Source organism: Lissotriton vulgaris, chromosome 1_1 (genome assembly GCF_964263255.1).
Source record: "Lissotriton vulgaris chromosome 1_1, aLisVul1.2, whole genome shotgun sequence".
Taxonomy (NCBI): Eukaryota; Metazoa; Chordata; class Amphibia; order Caudata; family Salamandridae; genus Lissotriton; species Lissotriton vulgaris.
In genome coordinates this window covers 693,874,247-693,898,411 of record NC_141685.1, presented here as the reverse complement: position 1 = coordinate 693,898,411, position 24,165 = coordinate 693,874,247, and the positions used below count along the sequence as shown (strand labels likewise).

The following is a 24,165-nucleotide window of genomic DNA, read 5'->3' as shown; positions in this document are numbered from 1 at the left end:
ATGCTCCGGAAGGGAGAGGTAGAGCCGGTTCCCTCAAACCAAAGGGGACAAGGATTCTATTCCAGGTTCTTCCTGGTGAGGAAGACGCTAGAGAAATGTCGCCCCATTTTAGACCTCAGGGAGCTAAACACCTATCTCCTCTCCCTGTCCTTCCGTATGGTCTCTCTCCAGGACATCTTGAAGCTCATCAATCCGGGGGATTTCATGGCCACGCTCTATCTCGAGGATGCGTATTTCCATGTTCCGATTAACCCAGCACACAAGGTTTCTGCGATTCACAGTAGCCAAGAGCCATTTTCAGTTCAGGGTTTTACCCTTTGGACTCCGCTCAGCCCCGAAAATTTTTACAAAGGTGCTAGCGCCAGTAGCAGCTTTCCTGCGAAGGAACCATTTCCAAGTCTTCCCCTACCTGGATGACTGGTTGCTGAAAGCCGTCCAGGGAAGCAGCGCTGGAGGCTGTTCAAGCTTGTACGAATTTGTTTCAGAATCTGGGCCTCACTCTGAACAACGAGAAGTCCTCTCTGGTCCCGTCCAAAAAGGCTCGCTTCCTGGGGGCCCTCTTGGATTCAAAGCTCTCAAGAGCCTTCCCTACTCTGGAAAGGAGGGAAAAATTACAGACCTTGGCTCGGGACTTACGTGCAAGAAGGTGTCTTTCCGTACGCCGCTACAAATCTCTACTGGGGGTGATTTCATCGTGTATTCCCCTGATTCCCTATTGCAGACTGAGAATGCATCCTCTGCAGGAGGAACTAGACAACCAGTGGCAACAGGTCCCGGTTCATTCGAGGACATGGTGACGGTCACTACAAGGATGAAAGAAGCAACCTTATGGTGGACAGATCAAAACAACTTGGCCCAAGGTCTATCCTTCGTAAGCGACCCGTCCCTACATGTAGTGACAACGGACGTGTCATTGGAGGGTTGGGGAGCAGTGATGCAAGACCTTTATGTCAGCGGTCATTGGTCGCCTCAGGAGAAATATCTCCACAACAACCTTTTAGAGCTGAGGGCGATAAAACTGGCTCTGCAAGCTTTTCTTCTTCGCCTGGAAGGTTCGCAAGTGCTTATCAGGACGGACACTGGCTCTGCAAGCTTTTCTTCTTCGCCTGGAAGGTTCGCAAGTGCTTATCAGGACGGACAACACCACAGCCTTGCACTATGTGAACAAGGAAGGAGGAACCAGATCTCGTCCATTGTCTCAATAAGCTCAACAGATCTGGGAATGGGCGATCCTTCAGAGAATATCGCTGAAGGCAGAACACTTGGCCGGGGGTCCTAAACGAAAACGCCGACTGAGCAGGTCATACTCAGTCAGCCACGAATGGGAATTGAATCAGAGAATTTTGGAGGAGGTCTTCAGCCAGTGAGGCAGACCGGAGATCGATCTTTTTGCCACTCGGACCAACAAGAAATGCCGGTCTTATGCAAGTAGGCTTCACCATCGAGGTTCTCTGGGGAGTGCGCTTTTGATAGCATGGTCGAGGACATTTGTCTACACCTTTCCTCCCATACCTATGATCCCACGGCTTATCGGGAAGATTAAGGTGGAGCCGTGAAGGATAATCCTGATAGCCCTGGCTTGGCCGAGGCAGTTCTGGTACACTGAGCTCCATTTGTTGTCAATAGCTCCTCCTCTTCCTTTGAGAGTTCTGCTGGATCTTCTCACAATGTCCGGACAAGTTTGGCACCCAGATCCACAGTCGTTACACCTGACTGCATGGCTCCTGAGCAGCGAGAGTTTATGAACCTACCCTTATCAAGAGAGATTAAGGAGGTTCTGTCCCAGGCAAGGGCTCCTTAAACAAACAGGACTTACCGCCTTTAGTGGAAAATATTTTGTTGCTGGTGTAGGAAAGAAAGCATTGATCCTTTCACTTCCAAGCCTCATCAGACCTACCGTATCTGCTGTCCTTGGCTAAGTCGGGACTAGCCCATTCATCGATTAAGGGACATTTGGCTACATTATCAAGGTTCAGAAGGACAGGGTCTGGTCCTTCCTTGTGGTCTTCCAGAATTATCAAGCAATTTCTTAAGGGCTTGTTCAGGGTCTATCCACCAGTGAGACCGCCCCCTCCTACATGGCATCTAAATCTAGTCCTTTCTCAACTCATGAAGGGCCCATTTGAACCAATCCATTGTTCTGACATGAAATACCTTTCGTGGAAATTGGCTCTCCTCCTCACTCTCACGTCGGCTAGTCGTGTTGGAGAATTGCAGGCTTTGACCATCCAAGAACCTTTCCTTCAATTCAAGAGAAACACTGTAATCATGTGAACTAATCCTAGGTTTATGCCTAAGGTTCCCTCGGATTTCCACTTGAATGAGCCGGTCATTCTGAAGGCGTTCTTTCCTCAACTGGCTACACCAGCAAAAAGAGCATTGCATTCGCTGAATGTGCAACGGTGCTTGAAATTCTAGTTGGAACGTACTAAAGGTTTTTGAAAATCTTTACAGCTATTTGTTGCCTTCGGAGGTCCAAGCAAGGACCTTCCGCTATCCAAACAGGGTGTTTCAAGATGGATCACGAGTGCCATTCTGCATTGTCACAAGGCTGCAGGAAAACCTCCAACTGGAAAGATCCGAGCACATTCCACAAGATCTGTGACTTCTTCAACAGCCCTCTTCGTGGGGGTACAGATTAAGGACATTTGCAGAGCTGCTTCTTGGAGCACCGTTCACACCTTTACCAAGCATTACTGTTCAGAATCCTTGCAACAAGATGATGTGGCAGTAGGACAGGCTGTCCTGAGGAACCTCTTCCAATGATTGTGAGCTTTCCTTTCTATCCCACCTTCCGTATTACACATTTTGTATCTTATGTCATGTTGCCTATTGCTATAATTTTATGATGCAAAATGTGATTTTCTTGCTAACTGCTTGCTACTCTGATACAAAGCATGGGAATCTATGAAAGTTCCAATACTGGGGTACGAAAACTAGTTACTTACCTGTAACTTTAGTTCCCCAGTATTGGTAACTTTCATAGATTCCCATACGCCCACCCACCTCCCCGAGGAAAGCTCAGCCTACAACAGATATGGTGTCTAAGTATAAAACGGCTACGAAAATCTGAGGCTCTGAGGTTCCTTCAGGAAGGTTCTAAGAGGTGAGGCACTTCTGATTGGCTGATCCCTAAGTTTGGTCTCTTTTACACAAAGAGGGTGATATGCTACAAAAGGGAATAAGGCCTAGGCCTTTTTCCTTTGTCTTTTGTCCTACAGCTATGGTATTTTTGTTACTGAGACTCCCATTCCGATGTCGGGGAATGATACAAAGCATGGGAATCTGTGAAAGTTACCAATACTGGGGAACTAAAGTTACAGGTAAGTAACTTGTTTTCATATGTATTTTTATGTATGTATATGTGTATATGTGTGTATATGTATATGTATATGTATATATATATATATATATATATATATATATGTGTGTGTGTGTATATATATATATATATATATATATGTATGTATGTATGTATGTATGTGTGTATATATATATATATATATATATATATATATATGTGTGTGTATATGTATATATATGTTTGTTTATATGTATGTGTATATATATATATACATGTATATATATATATATATATATATGTGTATAAATGTATGTATATATCGTATCCAAACAAAGACGCTCCTTCTGACCTCCTGCTGCCCCGAGGGAATTGGCGTACACCGCCGGCGGAGCACGCCGGTAATTAATCCGTATATTTGCAACAATCCAGTACGCTCTCAGTGAAAAATCCACAGACCAGCTCAAATTCCAAGGGTTTTTAATCCACAAAACATGTTTCTCACGTTAAATGGAAAAGTGCCCACAATCGTGTTAATAAAACATTCGGCAGTCAACAGTTCATATGTAAAGTATAAACATTGACGAGGAACTGCATAGGCGTCGTGCAAATGAGCCGCTATGATGGAATGGGACAATTTGCACATAGTCAACGTTCTAGTACCGCGAAACGAATTAGGGACATGAAATACATAAAGTATTGATATAATATCTTGTGCACAATTACATAAGTTCAAATAAACTTTTATTACATGTATTTAAACTTGATATCAAGTCTGTTCATGTCTGTCATGTGCCTACTGGGCAAACAGACACTCGAAATTCATTCATGTAAATTAAACCATGAGGAAGGACTGTATAGGCATTGTGCCTTGCACTGAAAATGAGCCGCCATGATTGAATGGGACAATTTGCACATAGTCAACGTTCTAGTACCGCGAAATGCATAAAGTACATGGAATACGTCCAGTATTGATATAATATCTTGTGCACAATTACATGAAAGTTCAAATAAACTTATATTACATGCATTTCAACTTAATGTCAAGTCTGTTCATGTCTGTCAAGTCTGCTGGGCAAACAGACGCTCTAAATTCATTCATGTAAATTTAAAAAAACGAGTAGGAAACATAATATTCATGTTAAATACATTACGTTCTATTCTCATAAAGTGTGTGTGGTGTTCCACATACTGTCTGTCCGGCCAACATGTGTAAAAATTATAATTCTGTGTATGGAAATCTGTGCAAACGAAAACTGTACCCATGTGAAATACATGTGTAAGTTGATCACTGTCCAAGTGCGGAATTAGTTCAACATCCTGTCAGGTATACTTTCGCTTGGCTGGCCTGAATGCTGATCAGGAAAAGTGCTCATGTGGTGAGGAAAAAGAGGATGGTGTAACCCGTGCTCAAAAGATACATTGCTCAATCAAACAATTTCCTGTTGAGCAAAAAGGAATACAATGATAATAATAAATACGTTCCCAGGAGTGCCAATAAATAAAATCAAACATTTTCTCTCGTATGCACTGCACAGTGAGGATACATTTGATGTTCTTAGAAAGAAGGCGGAATAGGTCTTATATTAACACGGATACACAAATCACAGGTACAGAATTGTATTGTCAACTCATCATGCTTGTTGTGAGATTCTGGTAGATGTACCTATGTGTTGGTCCCTGGTGTAACCCTGAGTAATGCACTGCACCTGCATGTTAAAAATTATTCTCTCAGGTGTATTGCCAGTTCTTCATCCAGGTTGAGCACACCAGGTTCTTTGGTCTGAAAATCAATTTTATACTTAGTTTCTCTTTGCCTTAGCTTCAACATCCTGTTACCCCCTCTAGGATTTTGTTGGATCCGCTCTAAAATGAAGAATCTCACTTTTGAGGTGTCAGAGAAATGTTTGTCTCTGTAGTGACTGGCAACTGGATATTCTTCATCATTATTTTTGATTGCCCGTAGATGTTCTAAGACACGTTTTTTAGCAGCGCAGGTTGTACTGCCTATGTACCATCGTTCACATGGGCATACTATGACATAAACAACGTGTGTGGTGCCACATGTTAGAGATTGTTGGATCTCCATGTGGGTCCAGTTGTAATGAATCTCCTTTGTAAAAACACTATTTTTACAGGCCTTGCAATGGCCGCAAGGAAAAAATCCCTTGAGGCCATGCTCAGAGCCTACCGCATAGGTAGTTACGTCACTGTGGACATGAAGGTCTCTTAGACTTTTGCCCTTTCTGTAGGTGACACTAGCTTTATTGGGCAATTCATCACCTATAACGCTGTCACTCTTGAGGATGTTCCAATTTTTGGCCACAATCCTCTGTATGTTATGTGATTCAGCATTGTAAGTGAGAATCAATCTTGTCTCATTGGCCACTTGCTCATCTTTGTCTTTGGCCTTGTCACTAAGGGTATCAGGTCTAGTTATTGTGTCTGCCCTTTCTTTGGCTTTTCGAAGCACCCATTTAGGGTAACCTCTAGCAGAGAACCTGGCTAAAATGTTCTTGCACTCCTCTTGGTATGCTTCTTCAGTGTTAGTTTCTTTTGGCCCTCAGCAGCTCCCCATAAGGGATGCTCCACTTAAGAGTACCCGGGTGGCTGCTGAGGGCATGAAGAATATGTTCCCGGCAGTACTTTTTCTCAAAAGGGTTGTCTGTAGTGTATTCTGTACGATGTTGATTTTGACATCTAAATACTCAGCTGTTTTATTGCTAATATGGCTGGTCAGTACTATGTGTTCGAGGCATGTGGGCTGCTGAATTCATATCTGTGCATAGATCGCCGTCTAGTGTTGGGTCCGGATGATTGCACATTGTTGTCCTGGAAGAGTCTTTGAAGTATCACGAGATAGGTGGCTCCTCCCCCGGACTACAGTGCGCATGGGCATCCTCTCCATCCTCAGATTGTTTTTTCCGCCATTGGGTTCGGATGTACTTTTCTTTACTCCAGTTCGGAAACTTTCTAAAGGCCTTTGGGGTCGTGGGTATTGTTCTTTCAATCGGTGCCGAGTTCTTTGTTCCAGTTCTTTCGAGCAGGACGTCGAGAAGAGCCGCGTGGCCTTTTCGACACCAGAGGCCCGATCGTCAATGGAACGGAGCCCGTTCAAATGATGCCCCTTTGTAACTCTAAGTACCCGCACATCGATGTACTCCCGGTGTGCAACAAGTGCTTGTCACTAGAGCACAACGAGGACAACTGTCTAGCTTGTGCTCGATCCAGGTCGAAGACGCTTCGGCTCCGACGCGCCGCAAGGCAAACTATGACGAAACCAGCGCCCGACCCGGTGAATATCTTCGTTGAAGAGGTCGTTGAGACTGACAATCCAGAACAGCAGTCTGATCCAGGTTCGGAGAATGACTCCAACTATTATGAAGAAGACTAAGAGAATGTAGAGGATGAAAACGTTGTCGAGGTAAGGGACGACGTATCCCCCATCTGAGCTGTCGACGACGACTCGAGTGATGAACCAGGCCCAACAGTGGGTACTGGGCCCGAAACAAACACTCAAAGACTTCCAAGAGCTCAGGTCGAGGCATCACCAGAGGGCCTTAGCCAAGATCATGTCGAACATTCTATAACCCCGAGTCTCGGCCCTGCTAAGAATATATCACACGAGCCATCGGTCGAACCACCTAAAGCAAAACCGAAAGCCATCAAGGCGAAAACAAAACCGAAACTGCTGAAGACAGTCTTCGTTTCAAAGGGTTCGAACACATCGGATCCGACTAAGAAAATGAGTGTCGACTACCACGCAGGTTCCAACTAAAGGGAGTCGAACCGAAGATCGGTGCGCTGAAGTCCTTCACTAAAGTCAAGCATGTCGAACCGTCAAGGTCGACGTCGACTGACGGCGACACAAACAAGGGACTTGGGTCTCTGAAGGTCCTCGATCCGAAGCAACGAGTCGACAGGCCGCAGCTCGTCAAAGGCCTCGAGCCGAAACCAAAAAGCGCCTCAAAGGAGCACGTCGAATCGAGCCAGAAGAGTGCGCCTCCAACGCCACAAGCACCGAAGTCGACGCAAGGCCAAAAACATATTGGCGAAAAAGACACTATGCCACCGATAAAATTCGGACTACCCCCGACTGCACGCCCTAAGGCGCTCGATCCAAAAACCGGGGTCGAAACAACAAAGAAGGTGTCGACAGGAAAAAGGAGTCATCCTCCAGAAGAGGACATTGTGTACCAAGAGCCCTCCTATGATGAGCAGTTGAAACTACATATCGACTCAGAATCTGGCAGACTTACTATCTATCAAAGGAAGATCAGGTCAGAAAATCCACTGGAATCATATAAAATTCCGCTCAAAAAGAAAAGGGATTCTTCAACATCGCCTGTCCTTTTTGAGACTGTTCGGTACCATGACCAGGACACTTCTGCATACTCACCCACACACACTGAGGATATAGGTTATGACTATAATGAACAATATAATTACCCTGCGGACACTGATCAGGATGACCAGACTCAAGCCTGGACAGACCCTGTTGATCCGGGGGAGCCACAGCCTATTCCTGACACTCCATCTTATCCTATCAAAACATCGCCAACAGAAGATACAGCAGCGTTTAACGCATTAATAGAAAGGGCAGCACAAAACCATGATGTAGAAATGCATGCTGACACAATTGAAGAGGACTTCCTGTTTGACACTTTCTCCACTTCAGAGAAATCAGTCAAGACTTTGCCAATGTTGAAAGGTGTCCTTAAACACGCAGGAGACATTTTCAAAGAAACCACAAGAGCAAGGGTTGTCAACCCCAGGATCGAAAGGAAATACAGACCAGCACTGGTGGACCCTACATATATCAAGGGACAGCTGCCATTAGACTCTTTGGTGGTCTCAAATGCTCGTAAGCGTGCCAACTCTCAAACCACTGGTGATGCTCCTCCTCCAGACAAGGAGTCTAAAATATTAGAAGCTTCTGGAAAAAGGGTGGCTGCTCAAGCAGCGAATATATGGAGGATCTCTAATACACAAGCCCTATTAGCCAGATACGATAGGGCTCATTATAACACACTAGAGCAACTGCTACAACACTTGCCTGATGTCTACAAGGAGGGAGCTGAAACACTTATTCAAGAGGGAAAACTCATTTCCAACGCATCCATCAATTGTGCGTTAGACACAGCAGACACCGCAGCCAGGGACATCAATAAAAGTGTCATGCTTAGGAGACATGCGTGGTTATGCATCTCTGGGTTCAAACCAGAGATTCAAACCACATTATTGAATCAACCCGTGAACCCTGATTATCTATTTGGTCCTGATGTGGACACAATATTAGAAAATATTAAAAAGGACACGGAAACAGCCAAATCTATGGGTGCCTTGCAGTCCCAACAATTCAGAGGAGGCTCCTTTCGTTGCTCCGGTAACCGAGGAGCTACCCGAGGCCAGGCATCTCAACAGACTCCATACAATAAAGGGAGCACGCAAACCACCTATAATAAAAACAATAGAGGTGGATACCGTGGCAACAGCAGCAAAGGCAGAGGATGAGGGAATAACCACACCAAATCCTCCGCCAATACTAAACAGTGACGTCTTGTCACTGCCCCCGGACCATGTAACACCGGTCGGGGGACGATTACAGCAGTTCCTGCCAGTCTGGGAAAGCATTACCACAGACAGGTGGGTGAGACAACTTATCCGGTACGGCTTTTGTCTAGAGCTAACCCCCACTCCGCCCAACATACCCCCAAGACACCGTCCTATGTCCGCAGAGCACATGCACTTATTTCTGCAGGAGGTCATCAGCATGCTGCAAAAAGGGGCCATAGAACTCGTAACTATAGAACATCAAGGTACAGGGGTATACTCGCTGTACTTCTTAATTCCCAAAAAAGACGGGGCTCTCAGGCCAATACTGGACCTCAGGCCCCTAAACCAATACATCTTGTCAGAACATTTTCACATGCTCACATCACAGCAGGTTCTACCAATACTCAGTCAGGGAGATTTCCTCGGAACACTAGACCTAAAAGATGCATATTTCCACATACCGATACATCCGGCACACAGGAAATATCTCCGATTTACCATACAGAATCAGCACTAGCAGTTTACGGTTCTGCCTTTCGGGGTGACCACAGCCCCCAGGGTCTTTACCAAGTGCCTGGCGACAGTGGCTGCGCACCTACGGAGACAGCATATTCACGACTACCCATATCTGGGCGGCTGGCTTATCCAAGCAATGTTATGTTATGTTATGTTATGTTATGTTATTTTTATAGCGCACAGCTGCCCCAGCAAAGGGGCGTCCTGGCGCTTTGACAGACACTATAACATAACACACAATAAAAGAAAAAGGCAACTATTCAGACACAGGAAACAGGAAAGTTTTAATCGCCTGCCTGAAGGCGAGCAAGTCATCAAGAGCTCGGATGTGCACCGGGAGCGAGTTCCATAAACCTGCCGCAAGCACCCTAAAGGAGCGGCCACCCATTCTGCTCAGTTTAAAACGTGGACAGACAGCCAGGTGGAGCGCCTCCGATCTCAAGGATCTCAAAGGAATATAGGGAGTGAGTAGGTTGGCAAGTGCCGGCGGCGAAGAAGATTTCAAAATTTTAAAGGCCAGGCACAGCGCTTTGAACTTAATTCGCTGTCTGACCGGTAGCCAATGTAAGGCCATGATAGTACCAGACACTGAACAATGTCTGGGGAGGCCCACAATGGCCCGTGCCGCGGCGTTTTGCACCCTTTGAAGCCTAGAGGCCTCCGCTTGATTCACCCCTAACATCAGCGAGCTGCCGTAGTCCAGCCGAGATAGAATTGAGGCCTGGACCACAAGCTGTCTGGTAGGGGGATCAAAATACTTTAAAACCGGCCTTATTCCCCGCAGAATGCCATAGCACGTGGCAGCCACCTTCTTAGTATGATCCATGAAGGTGAGCGCAGACTCCAACCAAATACCTAAATTATCCAGTATTTGGGTGTCTTTCATAGATTCACATGCCTGAATCATTCCCCGTCGCCGAGACGGGAGCCTCCGGTACATAAAAAAGTAATGTCCTAGGGACATACATAGAGAATATAGGCCGAAGGGCCTCCCCTTTGGGGCCTTTCCACGTCCTTATGTAAAAAGGACCGAACTCTCATCGTTAGCCAATCAGCTCCGACCTCCCTCTAGAACCTTCCCGGGAGGAGCCTCAGTCCCTCAGATTTTCTACCGCACGTTGTGCTAGGGAGTCTCCAACCTGAGCTCTTCAGGGTTTCCAACATTCGAAGTCTCAAACTTCGCCGAAGTTCACTTTGTACGGAAAGGATTTTTAACCTACCATCGACTATCTTTATCCTATCATCGACTCTTCGTCCATGGCGGACTCACAGAAGAAAGCCCTTCTAAGGGCCTGTTCCTCCTGCGGCAAGCAGCGGATTCAAGCGGAGGACAAGCACGACCTGTGCTTATATTGCCTGTACCCTGACCACGTCACTGACAAGTGTAGGGTGTGTAGAGCCTTCCCAAAGAAGACTGTTAAGGAAAGGGAAACTCGCCTGCGCGAATGGCTCGACAGGCTTAAGGTCCGAGACACTCTGGAATCTTCCGAGGGTAGTGTCTCCGCGACCTCCAAAGTCTCCAAGAAGAGACCCAGGGTGCAGTCCCCTGGAGAGACAGACACTCCTCCTAAGAAGGCGCACAGGAAGCCTTCGGAGGCGCGCTCCACCACCTCCTCCGTGTCTGTTAAGGATGGCCAGAGGTTCAAGAAGCCCGCTCCATCTACTAAGCGGACCACCTCAGCCACGACCACTGTGTCGACCACTACGGCCTCATCGCCCTCCGCGACGGCCACGACGACCACCACTGCGTCCTCAGGCGCACCGGTCTCCTCGACCATTCCTCTGAAACATTCATCCAGTACGAAGACGGCCTCTTCGTCACCTAAGAGGTCTAAATCTACAGGTACGCCTTCGCCGAAAACACCTCTTACCGAAGGCTCGTCACCTAAAACGTCGAAGTCAAGTTCGTCACCTAAAACGTCGAAGTCAAGTTCAAAGAGCACACATTCGACAAAGATATCTCAAGTCCAAGGCACTACCATCAGTGAGGCGGCGAAACTCTTATCCCCGCAAAACTTGATGCCATTGACCCTGACGGAGGTGCCCAAATCACCACCACACACGGCGGGGGCGCCATCTTCACGCACGTCGTCGGAAGAGACCCCGGCGCCATCTTGGAAAGAATCGAGATTGGTCGAAGTCTCTATTCACTCGATTCCAACGCCCTCGGATCGCCCAACGGTGGAGTTGGCACCTGAACAAGAACAGGAGACACTCCAAAGTGAGGAGTCAGACGAAGAACAGGAGGTTCACGAGGAACACCAGGACGTCCACGAGGTCCGGGACGAAGTTATGTATCAGGGCCGCTCCCTGAACGTCGACACGGTGAAAACCCCGATGATCTGTTTGCCACTGTCTCTGGTCAACGATTTGAAATCCCTGGTGCAGGACTATAAACAACGGTTCCCGGACGCCGACAGCGATACCCAGGTACCGGTCACCCAAGCGCAACCATCGGCCTCGCACCCTTCCGCTCCCCAGGCCCGTCCTCGGAGCCAACTCCGACCGCAAACCCAGGCGGAGGACTCATCGGAAAGCGAGGAGGATGGGACGGACTTAGAGGAAGGCGAGGTGCAAGACGTCGCCTCGGACCACAGAGACGACGATGCCGATGCTGCGTCATCACACCATTCGTCTACCCCGGCATCCCCGCGACCGCGCCACTCTGAAGCGGCGGACGTGGGAGGTTTCCACAAACTGGTGGACAGAGCTGCAAGGAGATTTCACATGGCAGTGGAATCCGCGGAAACGGAATGCTTCCTCCATGATTTCAAGGAGCACAGCCAGAAAACGACCAAGTCTATTCCTCTTATAGACTTTCTATGGGAACAGGGCAAGAAGCTGATGCTCACGCCTGCTTCGGTGCCTGCGGTGGTTCCGCGCCTAGACAAAAAATATAAGGCCCCGAACTCCGCACCTGCCTGCCTGACCGGCCACCCCAAACCGGACTCGGTTGTCACTCAGGCGGCCCAAAAACAATCCCGCAACCCCTCCTCGCCGCTGTCCGCGCCCCCGGACAAGGAAGGAAGGAAGGAAGCTGGACACCATAGGCAAGAGGTTCTCTACCACGTCAGCCATGTCCATCAAGGTGGCAAATTCCATCGCCCTCCTTGGCCGCTACAACCGCCAGCTCTGGGAAGACATAGCTCCCTATCTGCAAAGTCTGCCAGCCGCGGTCCAGGACGAGGTGAAAGCACTTCTAGCGGAAGGACAAAACTCTGCGGCAGAAATTATCGACTGCGCCATCGACGCAGCCATGACGGGATTCCGCCAGTTGGCCGGGGCTGCCGTGCTACGCCGCCAAGGCTGGCTCAAAGCGACGTCTTTTCGGCAGGAGGTCCAATCTAAGGTGCTAGATATGCCGTTCGATGGCCAATTCCTCTTTGGGGAGAAGATAGACGAGGCACTCCAGGCCATCAAAAAAGACACCGACACGGCGAGGGCTCTGGGCTCCCTCCAGTCCCGGAACCAATCCTTTCGGGGGGGCCGCTCCAGAGGTCAGTACTCCTACAGGGGTTCCTACCAAAATCGGTCGTCCTATTCCTACGGCAACAGGAACCAGCCCCAGCACAAACAACAGTCCCGTCAGTCATCCTATGGGAGGTCATCCTTCAGAGGCAAATCCGCCAAGAAGGGCACTGGCGGCCGCCAGTGACCATTTACTCCGGCCAGTCCCACCACCGTCTCAATCCTTTCGAATTGGGGGAAAACTGACCCACTTCTTCCACAATTGGCAAAAAATCACTACGGATCGGTGGGTACTACAAATAATTCAATTTGGACATTCCCTGGAACTGGTCAACACCCCTCCCAACGCTCCTCCGCTAAAGCGTGCTCACAAACACCTGCACCTCCTTCTCAAAGAGGTCTCCGCCATGTTGGTCAAAGGAGCCATCGAAAGAGTCCCAAAGTCCCAGAAGGGGAAGGGTTTTTATTCCCACTTCTTCCTAGTCCAACAGAAAGGGGACAAGTGGAGGCCGATCCTAGACCTCCGGGCGCTCAACGCCTTCCTGCGGAGTCAATCCTTCCGGATGGTCACAATCCAGGAGATCCTGGGAGCACTGGAAAGAGGAGACTCGATGGTCTCCCTGGACTTACAGGACGCCTACTACCATATCCCCATCCTCGTAAGGCACAGGAAGTACCTACGGTTCGAAATAGCGGGCAGACATTACCAGTTCAAGGTCTTGCCATTCGGCCTCAAATCTGCGCCACGTATCTTCACGAAGTGCTTAGCGCCTGTGGCAGCCTTCCTGCGACAAAGGGGTCACCAGGTGTTCCCCTACCTGGACGACTGGCTGGTGAAGGCGCCTTCCCCGGAAGGCGCGACGGCTTCATCCAACGCCTGCAGCGCTCTTTTTCAACAGCTGGGTCTGACGATCAACCTCAAAAAATCCTGCATTACTCCATCAACGAGGATCACCTTCCTAGGGGCTACCCTGGACACGAAGCGCGCGAAGGCTTTCCCCTCAGAGGACAGGACCAACAAAATACTGTCCCTGGCCGCGGCGGTGGCCAAGAAGCCTCGCATCAAGGTACGGACATTCACCTCCTTGCTAGGGATGATGTCTTCATGCATTCTCCTCATACCTCACTGCAGGCTCCGCATGCGTCCCCTACAGGAGGCGCTGGCGAGACAATGGAAACAGAGTTCCGGCTCCTTCGAGGACATTATCACGATCACACCGGCCATCACAAAGGCCCTTCTCTGGTGGAGAAACCGGACGCACCTGACGGCCGGCTTGCAGTTCCTCCTGCCACCGGCACCACTGGTCATCACGACAGACGCCTCACTGGAAGGCTGGGGCGCAGTACTGTTGGACCTTCGAGTCAGCGGAAAATGGGACGCCCAGGAGACACGACTACACATCAACCTACTGGAACTGAGAGCAGTGTATCTGGCTCTACAGGCCTTCCTGCCACGGATCGGCTCTTCCCCCGTGCTCGTCAAAACGGACAACACCACGACGATGCACTACCTGAACAAACAAGGGGGAACGCGATCTCTCTCTCTCACGAGAATCGCAAAAAATCTGGAACTGGTTGGTGGCGCACGGGCTCTCCCTCAAAGCGGAGTACGTTCCCGGGAAGGACAACACTATCGCGGACGCCCTCAGCAGACGGACCTCTCTCTCCCACGAATGGGAGCTGAACGGCGACACGGTGGCACACGTCTTCTCGCAATGGGGGACCCCGAGGATCGACCTCTTCGCGACGGCAGGGAACGCCAAATGCCAAAGCTACGCAAGCTGGCATCCCCAACGGGGGTCGCTGGGAAATGCTTTTTCCATCGGCTGGTTCAGCGTGTTTGCGTACGCTTTTCCTCCGTTCCCGATGATACCGAGGCTCCTCCGGAAGATGAAGTCGGAGCCGTGCACCCTGATACTGATTGCTCCGTACTGGCCGAGACAACATTGGTTCTCGGACCTGCTTCGCCTGTCCATCAGGCCCCCGATTCACCTACGACAACACCCGAACCTCTTAACGATGTCCGGAGGCCAGGTACACCACCCGAACCTCAGTTCGCTCAAATTATCGGCCTGGCTCCTGAGCACCGAGAGTTCGGAGACCTAGAGATCACGCAGGACTGCAGGGCAGTACTAGCCAAAGCGAGGGCGGGCAGCACGAACAAAACCTACTCGCTGAAGTGGAAAAGGTTCTGCCTGTGGTGTTCGGAACACGACTTACACCCCCTCCGGATCACCCCGGTACAGCTGCTACCGTACCTCCTCCACCTGGCTCAGTCGGGGCTGGCTCACGCCTCCATTAAGGTTCATCTGGCTGCGATTTCGAGATTCACCAGGACCCCATCGGGGCCCTCCCTCTGGTCCAGTCGACTGATAAAACAATTTCTAAAAGGACTCTACAGATCCTTTCCGAGGCCTCGGAAAGTACCTCCAACCTGGCAGTTGAACTTGGTGCTCAACCAACTCATGAAACACCCATTCGAGCCCATACACCGGGCCTCACTCAAACATCTTTCCTGGAAAACGGCACTCCTGCTGGCCCTGACGTCAGCCAGACGGGTCAGCGAACTTCAGGCGCTGTCTATTCAGGAACCGTATCTCCAATTCAGGCACGACCGAGTGGTACTCAGGCCAAACCCTAAATTCATTCCTAAGGTGCCGTCGGACTTTCATCTGAACGAACCGATTGTCCTTAAGTCGTTCTTTGCGAACCCTTCCACGGCAGCGGAAAGGGCGCTGCATTCCCTGGACCTTCAAAGGTGTCTCAAATTCTACTTGGATAGGACCAAAGACGTCAGAAAGTCTTCTCAACTTTTTGTAGCCTACAGCAACCCGCGCATGGGGTTGCCCTTGACGAAACAGAGCATCTCCCGCTGGATTTCTTCAGCGATTGCTTTCTGCCATGATCAGGCCGGACGGCCTTTGACAGACCGAGTGGCTGCCCACTCTACCAGAGCGATGTCAACGTCAGCGGCGCTCTTCGCTGGAGTGACGATCCTGGACATCTGCCGAGCGGCGACCTGGAAGTCCCCGCACACCTTTTCCAGACACTACTGCCTGGACATCGAACTGCAGAAGGACGCTGCAGTGGGGCAAGCGGTGCTACGCCATCTCTTCCAATAAGGTGAGCCTTACCTCGTCCTGCCATCCAGGTATGCACATTCTTCATGGTCTTTGTTTATCTCTGCTATATGCATGACTGTATATTACCATGTTTCTCTCACATTGTCTGTGATTTATGCAGGCCTGCCGGTTGTGGGAATGTGCTTTGCCGCTACGCATGTGTAACTGCTCACTACTCTGATTCAGGCATGTGAATCTATGAAAGACACCCAAATACTGGATAAGAAATGCGTTACTTACCTGTAACAGCAGTTATCCAGTATTGGTGTCTTTCATAGATTCACATGCACCCTCCCGCCTCCCCGGTAAGGACTCACGTACCTCTATGACTACAGTGCCGACACCCTAGCTGGGTGCGTACGAAAATCTGAGGGACTGAGGCTCCTCCCGGGAAGGTTCTAGAGGGAGGTCGGAGCTGATTGGCTAACGATGAGAGTTCGGTCCTTTTTACATAAGGACGTGGAAAGGCCCCAAAGGGGAGGCCCTTCGGCCTATATTCTCTATGTATGTCCCTAGGACATTACTTTTTTATGTACCGGAGGCTCCCGTCTCGGCGACGGGGAATGATTCAGGCATGTGAATCTATGAAAGACACCAATACTGGATAACTGCTGTTACAGGTAAGTAACGCATTTCTTTCTCACTCCAGATGCTGGAATAGGAGTGACACCCAACTCTGATGGCCACCATTGGTTTCCCCATAGCTCAGCGTGCTTCCCTAGTACCAACACCTCCGTTTTGGTGGCATTCAACTGAAGGCAGTTGGTGCGAAGCCAGCTTGCTACTGCCACAAGACCCGCTCGGAATCTGGGGGCCTCCACCTCAGGGTCTCCACTAAGTGTCACCGCTAGCTGTGTGTCGTCCGCATATGAGGCCATCGTTAGACCCCACTGTTTGACGACAGCAGCCAACGGTTTCACATAGAGGTTGAACGTTGTAGGGCTCAACGAGGATCCCTGTGGGACTCCCAGCTCCAGGGAATAGGTGGCGGATTGGCCAGGTGGTATAGCCACTTTAAAGGATCGATCCGATAAAAAAGATCGAAACCACTGGAGAGCGACGTCAGTCACTCCAGCCTCCTGTAAGCGTTGGATCAGTATATGGTGGGACACAGTATCGAAAGCAGCGCTTAGGTCTAATAGTAAAAGCGCTGCTGTACGACCCGAGTCAAGTACCTGGCGGAGATGTTCCGTGATGTAAAGTAATGCCGTCTCGGTACTGTGTCCCGGCCGGAAGCCGTTCTGACTGGAATCCAATATCTGGTTACGAGCCAGATGCTCAGACAGAACAGAGTTGACATGGGCTTCTGTTACTTTGGCTATCCAAGGCAACAGGGATATAGGTCGATAGTTTTCTGGCAACCGAGGGTCTGAGTTGGCTTTTTTTAATATAGGAGTAACCACTGCCTGTTTCCATGCCGTGGGTACCGTTCCGTTGGACAATGACATATTGATAAGATTCAATATGGGAGCTCGGCACATCGGGGAAAGTGTGTTGATAAAGGCTGGCTTTAACGGGTCTAAAGGCGAACCTGACTTGACCCTGAGGCTAAGCCTGTCGAAGGTCTCAATAGACAAGTCTGGGAGCATAGCAAGGGTCTCATATCCCACCGCATCGGGGTCGATAGCCTCTCGATTCTGGCGGTGTATATCAAATCCTTCAATCTAAAAATATAAATCTAATATAATATAATCTAAAAATATATCAGTCAGCCCAGCAATGTGCCAGCCACATGTCCTGCACTATTCACCTCCTACACAGCCTCGGATACTCATTGAACTCCCCAAAGTCTCATCTTCAACCCACCCACGTACAACAGTACCTGGGAGCGACGATAGACACTCTGGCAGCAAAGGCACAGCCAAACTCAGCAAGAATCGACAGCATTCAATTACTGATTCAAAAATTCAGACCTCAACACTCGCTCCCAGCACGGGCGTTTATGCAGTTGATAGGCATGATGGCCTCCTGCATCTTCATAGTCTCGCACTTAAAACTACACATGCGTCCGCTTCAGGAGTGCTTAGCACAGCAGTGGAACCAGGCTCAAGGACAATTGAAGGACCTAGTGTTGGTGACCGGTCGTGCATACCAGTCTCTGCATTGGTGGAACCCACAAAACCTTTGCAAGGGACGACCGTTCCAAGAGCCTGTACCACAAATAGTGCTTGCGACGGACGCATCTCTCCTGGGATGGGAAGCGCATGTCCTCCATTACACAGTGCAGGGACTATGGACGACACAGCAGAAGATGCACATCAACTTGCTGGAACTGATTGCAATCTTCATGGCAATGAAGGCATTCAAGGTACACTTGTGCAACAAAGTAGTGTTGATCCGGACGGATAACATGACTGCCATGTACTACATACAAAAGCAGGGAGGGACACACTCTCCACAGTTGTCACATCTAGCGCAAAGCATGTGGAAGTGGGCCATTCAGAGAAATATATTCCTCATGGCGGAACACCTTCCAGGCAGGGACAACCAGATGGCGGATCTGCTCAGCAGACACAGCCACCAGATGCACGAGTGGGAGATTCATCCCTCAGTGCTACAACCGTACTTCCAGCAGTGGGGTCACCCAGAGATAGACCTGTTCGCCACCAGGGAAAACGCAAAATGCCAAAACTTCGCCACCAGGTTTCCACATCCACAATCGCAGGGCAATGCGATATGGATGAACTGGTCAGGCAGGTTTGCGTAAGCTATTCCCCCAGCCCCGCTGATACCGCTAGTGGCACGCAAACTGCGACAACACTCCATGACACTCCTCCTAGTTGCTCCAACGTGGGCGAGGCAACCATGGTACACCACGTTCCTAGAACTTTCCGTGGTGCCTCATCAAAGGCTGCGGCTAACACCCAGTCTTTTAACGCAGAGCCATGGAGACATTCAGCACCCAGATCCGCAACAGTTGAACCTTGCGATCTGGCTCCTGAAGTCATAGAATTTGGTTACCTTAACTTGCCTCCTGACTATGAATATTATCAAGGAGGCCAGAAGACCTACCACCAGAGCATGCTATGCGGCGAAGTGGAAACGATTTGTCATTTATTGTACCAATAATGACATAAATCCACCAGATGCATCGACTCAGAACATCATATGTTACCCGTTACATTTACACAGATGCAATCTAGCCTACAGTTCCATCCGTATACATTTAACTGCGGTGGCAGCTTACCTTCAGAACAGGCAGCACCTTTCACTCTTCAGAGAACCTGCTATTAAGGCTTTCATGGAGGGACTCGAGCGAGTGATTCCTCCAAGACACCCACCTTCACCTGTCTGGAACCTGAACGTGGTTCTAACCAGACTGATAGGACAACCTTTTGAACCTCTACACTCGTGAGATACAATTCCTAACGTGAAAAGTGGCTTTTTTTAGTGGCAATTACATCACTTAGAAGAGTTAGTGAGCTGCAAGCCCTAACTATTCAGGAGCCATTCATACAAATACACGCAAATAGGGTAGTGTTACGTACACACCCGAAATTTATGCCAAAGGTGATATCTCGGTTTCACATCAATCAAAATATAGAACTGCCAGTGTTCTTCCCAAATCCAGATTCAGTGACTGAACGAGCTCTACATACCCTAGACGTTAAAAGAGCTCTCCTGTACTATATAGACCGGACAAAACCTTTCAGGAAAACTAAGCAACTTGTTAGTTGCCTTTTCACCACAGCACAAAGGCTACCCCATTTCAAAATCCGGTATAGCCAGATGGATTGTTAAGTGCACACAAATTTGTTATCAGAAAGCTAAACACACATTAACAGTTCCCCCAAGTGCACATTCAACACGCAAGTTGGGGGCATCCATGGCTTTCCTGGGAAACATTCCTCTTGAAGACATATGTAGAGCAGCCACATGGACTACCATACATACATTTACCAAACACTACTGCGTAGATGTACACTCCAAACAGCAAGCAGCTGTAGGACAGGCTGTACTCCAGACTCTTTTTCAGACTGCTGCAGCTGGCACGGGAAACCACCGCTAAGGGATTCACTGCTATACATTCTATGCACAGATATGAATTCAGAAGCCCACATGCCTCAAACGGAATATGCTACTTACCAGTATGCATCTGTTCTTGGCATGTAGGGCTGCTGACATTCATATCACCCTCCCTCCTCCCCGGTGCCTGTCCCAGCTGTAGCACTCAGAATTAATCTCTAGCATGGACATCACTTACAGTATCATACTCCATCTCTGCCACAATGGCGAAAAACAATATGTGGATGGAGAGGATGCCCATGCGCACTGTAGTCCGGGGGAGGAGCCACCTATCTCGTGATACTTCGAAGACTCTTCCAGGACAACAATGTGCAATCATGAGGACCCAAAACTAGGCGGCGATCTATGCACAGGTATGAATGTCAGCAGCCCTACATGCCAAGAAGAGATGCATACTGGTAAGTAGCATATTCCTTTTGTCTTTCCTGTTGAGTGTCATTGAAAGCAAGAGCATCTTGTTTGTTGCCATCCCAGATGACAAAAAGATCATCAATGTACCTCCACCATGTGACTACATGATGGAGGTACTGAGCATATGCGGGGTCGGCACTGATGTCATGCTCCCAGCTTCCCATGAAAAGATTTGCGAAGCTGGGAGCAAATCTGGAACCCATCGCCGTGCCGACTACCTGCCTGTAGAGAACACCATCAAATAAAAAAATGTTGTTGGAGAGACCGCATGTCCTCAAACTCAACAGCATTTTGAGGGGACGTGCTGCCAAAATGTGGCCGCATGATTCCAAATCATCCCTGTGATCAATGATGGTATACAAGGATTGGACATCCAATGTGATCATCAAGTACTTTTCCTCCCACTTGTATGTATATATATGTATGTATATATTTATGTAAATATATTTATGTAAATATATATGGGTATTTATGTAAATATATGTAGATATATTCATGTTTGCTGTTGCTCTGGGGTCCACTCACATGGGCGGGACTATTTAGTACTAATTACTTCGAGTACACCCCTAAAAGAGAACTAGGATTACAAGTAGGTAACTTATCCTTACTGGGCCTATAATTATTCAAGTACAGACTTATACACTGAGCCAGAAATCCACACCAGTCCTTGCTACACTTTTGTCGATGCTGCCGATTCAAAAAAGGTACTAGTGTTGACACCATACCTGATTTGGATCTCATTTAGCTGAAGCCTGGCTGACGATTGATGAAATTGCAAAGAGCAACAGCTCATCATAAAACTTGACTTAACACTTTCCGTGTTCAGGACAAGCTCAGCTCGTCATGAGGCACGGTTGCGCTGTGCTCATGACGAGCTTAGCTCGTCATGACAGAACGCTCGCACGCGGGAATCATTTACCCACTGTGCTAAACTTTCGAAAACGGGTGTGGTTATATGAGCACAGGGCCGCCGTACAGCGTGACGAGCCGAGCTCTTCACAAGAACGGCGGCGCCGCGCGTGGCCCCCTCCGCACAGCAGGTGAAAAAGCTCCGCAGCGAAGGGGTTAAACAATTGCTGTAACATAGCTCTTACAGCCTGTACTAGCTACGACTGAGCCCTTGCTTGTGTTTAATGATACTTAACTGATCGTCTGATGGCGCCTTCTAGTCTGCTATGGTAGGTGGCACAGGCAGGCTCTGCAGTGGAAACTGGAATTCAGTGGGCCCTGTATCAAGGCAATTTGACACATTTCATCTAGGTCTTGGAGGAGATGTCTTGAGAAATCAGTGGTGGCTGCTCAAACTCAACTAGTCCAGTAGCAGAACCCTTTTCCACCTTGAGCTGGCAGTGTCGTCTCTGCTGGGCTAGCTCCTGCCATCAATCAAGGGGAGGCTGGTGCAGGTCCTCACTGTGTCTCCGGATATGTTTTTTTTTTCCTAATCTTGAACCACCTGGCAGGGTCCCTGAATGCCAAGATAGATTGACCATCTGGCAGATCATGAGTGAACTCTACGTCCTGAGGTGGTGCAGGGCATCTTCCAGCAGTGTAGAGAACCAAGGCTAGATCTTTTTGCCATTATTGAGCACTCTGTGTTGAAAGTTTTTTGCTTTAGGGTTTCTGCAAATAATCTCATTAAGAGATGCCTTTCAGCGGGCATGGAGCACATGAATCCTGTACACGTTCTCGCCTCTGTCTCTCTTGTCCAAACTTCTGAAAAAGATCAGGAATAACTGGGACCAAGTCATCATAGTGGCCTTCGATTGGCCCAGTATTTCCCCACACTGTGTGAGTGAACTGCAGGAGCAGTTGACACTGCCTTCCTACACCATTTTCTTACTGGACAAATTTGTGGTAAGGAATTAGGCCGCCTTCTTGCCAACAGTGGTTTTGCCATTTAATTTTAGACAGTTCATTGTCCTACCAGCTTACTTTGATTCACCACACTACCTGAAAGAGGAGAGATTTATTCCTGTACTCCCTGTTCAAACAAATCACCAGCTCTATCCTCTACTTGCACCTAACCGATCCCCTTTTATCATGACAAAACCTATACTCGACACATAACTTTTGTCCTTCCCCTCTAACCCGCCACATACTCTTCTCCAAAACACATCACCACTCCTGTTCTATTCAAATACAACTCATCTGCAGTACGGCACATACAAATCATTCACAGAAGACCACTACATCAGTATCTCCTCTCACTACTTTATAAAACACACATCTCAATATATATTTGTTATACATATATTTCTCTTCCAGGGGATCCTCATCAATAGTCATAAGCACCGAATATTCCCGCCCATGTGCGGGGACCCCGAAATAATAAAACCTTATATATGGAAACCATATATGTACAGCTCTACATATATATATCATTTTTTCCCATACCAATGCAGCTCCAAAATGGAGGCTAAACAATGTAATTGCGCACACAAAAACTGTCTTTGCCCATATATAAAAACACAAGAGGGCAAGTAGCACTTGAATTCTGTTTTTTAGTGAGTAAAACACTCATAAAGAACCAAGAAAAAGACTTGCAAATAAGTAGACATTGTTAGCCTACAGGCTGCATTGCAAAACAAAAGCATGGAAAAAGAAAGCATTTTCAACAAAATACTGACACCGTGCCTTGAAGGCTTTGCAATGCAGCCTGTAGGCTAACAATGTCTACTTATTTGCAAGTCTTTTTCTTTGCTCTTTGAGTGTTTCACTCATTAATAACAGAGTTCAAGTGCTACTTGTCGTCTTGTGTATATACTAATCCACCACTAATTCTTTTGGGTTTTATAGTAGCCTGCTCCTTGCTGAAAAGCACTTTGACGCCTCGTCAGGGGTAGTAAGCGCTAAAAAAATAGAGTTCCAATATGCTCCTAAACCCACTGCTTTGACAGCCAGGGTTGCAGAAAGCCATATTGTCCTATCAGTCCTACAAGATTTTAATGCACTTCTTAAGTACTGTGATGGTATCTTTTCTAAAGGTGAGGTATTTGCATCTTTTTCTTTACTTTAACCACGGTTTCCTCACTGCCCTCTCTCCCCATTCTATGGAGTGGACATCTGTATACAGTAAGTCCTAAGTTAGATTTCGGCACACATTCACCTGGAAATTGTTAACACTGAAACTTCTGAGGGTGCGAGAATTGAAAGATTGAGAAAGTGACACTAGGGTGGGTGGGTCTACCTGCAGCCTTTGGGGCGGTGCGAGATTGCTGCTGGGCCACATGGCACCACTTCTTGGCGTGCATGAGTTTTTGCTGGAAGGATTTTCCAGATTCATTATTGTACCTGGATTTTCTAGTATGGAGAAGGGTAAATCGAAAAGCGGGTAAGCCCTTCATTATTTATTCTTTTTGTGAGCTTCCTTGGCATGGACTACTTGTATGCGTATGGTTCCTTGTATTTTAATTTGTTGCCCTAAAACAAGTCATTAAAACAGAACCAAACTATAAATCGCTTTTTTTACATTAGCCGACGACAAATACAATTAAAAGGAAGGTGTCGCACATTAATAAAAGGGTCAAAAATCTATTGCCATTAAGTTCCTGCAAGACAAATTAGCGAAGTGCAAGCAAACATTTATGATTTGAAACAGTTCCATCACACATTTGTCCTTGTTGGAGAAACATTTTAATATTAAGGCCAAGTCATATAAATCTTTCCAGGCGGGTCCTGAATGCAAATCTAACAGGTAAATAAATCTGGGGGGGGGGGGGAAACTATCTTAAACTCCACTATTAAGTGTTAAACGTTAGAAAGGAT

General features: G+C 48.2%; 1 protein-coding gene across 2 annotated transcripts in view; it reads left to right on the top strand.

Annotated features, from left to right (window-relative positions):
- PTBP2 (polypyrimidine tract binding protein 2) overlaps positions 1 to 24,165 on the top strand; it is a 212,911-nt gene that overhangs the window by 103,810 nt on the left and 84,936 nt on the right. The window lies entirely within an intron of this gene.